This window comes from Cryptomeria japonica, unplaced genomic scaffold (genome assembly GCF_030272615.1).
Source record: "Cryptomeria japonica unplaced genomic scaffold, Sugi_1.0 HiC_scaffold_344, whole genome shotgun sequence".
In the NCBI taxonomy this organism is placed as follows: domain Eukaryota; kingdom Viridiplantae; phylum Streptophyta; class Pinopsida; order Cupressales; family Cupressaceae; genus Cryptomeria; species Cryptomeria japonica.
Genome location: NW_026729166.1, coordinates 132984 through 135461, shown reverse-complemented (window position 1 = coordinate 135461; position 2478 = coordinate 132984). Strand labels below are relative to the sequence as shown.

Here is a 2478-nt window from a genome sequence, read left to right as displayed (position 1 = left end):
GTGGGTTCTAGGGTGAGTTCCAAGGTGGGTCACAGGTTTAGTGCTAGGGTGCGTGTCAAGGCGGGTGTCGAGGTGCCTGGGTGCTAGGGTGTGGATGCCAATGTGGGTCATAGGGTGGGTACTAGGGTGGGCTGCAATGTGGGTGCCAAGGTGGGTAACATGCTCGGTTGGTTCTAAATTGGGTGTCAGGGTGGGTGTGCACCCACCTTGCCCGAGGTGGGTGCCAAGGTGCCAGTGTGGGTGGGTGCTAAGGTGGATGCCAAGGTGGGTGAGAAGGTGGGTGATAGGTTGAGTGGTAGGATGGGTGGGTGCCAAGATGGGTCACAGGGTGGGTGCAAGGGTGGGTAGGTGCTAGGGTTGGTGTCAGGGTGGGTGGGTGCTAGGTTGGGTTCCAAGGTGGGTGCGAGGGTGAGTGTCAAGGTGGGTCACAGGTTAGGTGCTAGGATGGGTGAGTGCTAGGGTGCAAAGGTGCCAGGGTGGGTGCTAGGATGGGTCGATGCTAGGGTGAGTGGCAAGGTGGGTCCACAAGTGTCAAGGTGGGTGCCGAGGTGGGTGCCAACTTGGGTTCCAAGGTGGGTGCCAAGTGGGCGACTGCTATGGTGGATGCCAAGGTGGGTCACGGGGTGGGTGCCAAGTTGCTAGGTTGTGTTCCAAGGTGGGTGCCAACGTGGCTGCTAGGGTGCGTGGGTTAAAGGGTGTGTCACAACGTGGGTGCCAGGATGGGTGCGCACCCACACTGGCCAAGACGGGTGCAAGGTTGGGTTCCAAGCCCGGTCACAGGCTGGGTGCTAGGATGGGTGGGTGCCAAGGTGGGCACCAGGGTGGGTGCACCCACCCTGGCCAAGGTGGGTCACGGGGTGGGTCCTAGGGTGGGTAACAGGGTGGGTACTAAGGTGCGTGCCAAGGTGGGTCATGGGGTGGGTGCCAAGGTGGGCACCAGGGTGGGTGTGCACCAACCCTAGCCAGGGTAGGTCACGGGGTGGTTGTCGGGGTGGGCGTCAAGGAGCCAAGGTGGGTGGCAAGTAGCCAAGTTGCGTGCCAAGGTGGGTGTCGGGGTGGGTGCCAAGGATCCAAGGTGGGTGCCAAGGAACCAAGGTGGGTGTCTGGGTGGGTGCCGAGGTGGGAGCCAGGGTGGGTCCCAAGGTGAGTGCAAAGGTGGGTGCCAGGGTCAAGGTGAGTGCCAATGTGGGTTCCAAGGTGCCAGGGTCAGGGTGAGTGCCAATGTGGGTTCAAAGGTGCTAAGTTGGGTGCGAGGTTGGGTGCGAGGGTGGGTGGGTGCCAAGGTGTGCTAGGTGGAAGCCCGGGTGGGTCGGCATCCCATGGGTGTCGAGTTGGGTGCCTGATGGGTGCTTCTTGTCAAGTTTTAGTCGTCGGGACTCATTTCGAGCCTTAGAGGTCGTTTCTTGTCCGGTTGCCCTGTCTTCGACCTGGGAACCCAATTTTGGTCCTCGGGTCCCATTTTTTTTTGTCTCGCATCCCACTTTTGGCCTGTGGCCTTTTCGGGGTCGATTCTCGTTTTGGGCATCAGAGCATGTTTCTTCTCCTAAAACCCAATATTTGTTTATTAAGTCTCGGAACACATTTTTGTTCTCGTGGACCCATCATGGGTCTTGGAACGCATTTGTGGTCCTTGGGTCCCATTTTGCATCCCGAAACTTGTGTTTTGGTGCTTGATCCCTATTTTGGGTGCCCACCTTGCACCAAGTGCGCACCCGGGGCAAACCGAGCGCCTTGGTGCACCGGGGCAAGATCGAGCGTGCACCCGAGGCGCCCCGAACATGCACCAAGGTGCACTCGGCCCACATGTGAGCGCAGGTCGTTGCGCCCGAGGTGGTGTGTGGGCACCGCGTTGCAGACGGGACACTGCACGCACACGACGCCCCGTCCAGGTGCACGCACGTAGGCCGGGCCGGGTGCACACCCGACGCCCTAGCAAGGTGCGCGCACCCGGGCAGGGCTCACACTTGGCGAACGGGGCGCACTTCGCGAGGGAGGGTGTGCACCTCGACGGGGGTGGGTGGCCGGGGTGGATTCGCACGTGGGTCGCGGTTTGCTAAGTACACACTGCGACAAGCTCATAACGGGTGCGATCATACCAGCGTTAGTGCACCTGATCCCATCAGAACTCCGCAGTTAAGCGCGCTTGGGCCGGAGTAGTACTGGGATGGGTGACCTCCCGGGAAGTCCCGGTGTTGCACCCTTTTTTAGTTTTTCGCCGGGCGTCGCAATGCTATTTGAATAAACCTTTTGCCCGTTTGCGTTCTCGTCGGGGCCGGGCCGGGCCGGGGTGCGCTGCCCGCACTACCGCGCGCGCGGGGGGCGACACCGAGCGCGCACCCGAGGCGCCCCGAGCACACAGGCCACGGTGCAACCCGGGCGTTGTGCGCGCACCCCGGTGCGCCCGAGGTGCTGCGCGCGCACCCAGGTGAAATCGGTGTGCACCTCGGCCAGTGCGCGCTCGGTCGAGTCGCGCACGTT

At 61.9% G+C, this 2478-nt stretch overlaps 1 non-coding gene across 1 annotated transcript; it reads left to right on the top strand.

Annotated features, from left to right (window-relative positions):
• Nucleotides 1-2082: 2082 nt before the first annotated feature.
• On the top strand, nt 2083-2201 carry LOC131870706 (5S ribosomal RNA). Its single transcript, XR_009369010.1, has one exon. It is a non-coding gene; the product is annotated as a 5S ribosomal RNA (ribosomal RNA).
• The last annotated feature ends 277 nt before the right edge of the window (nt 2202-2478 follow it).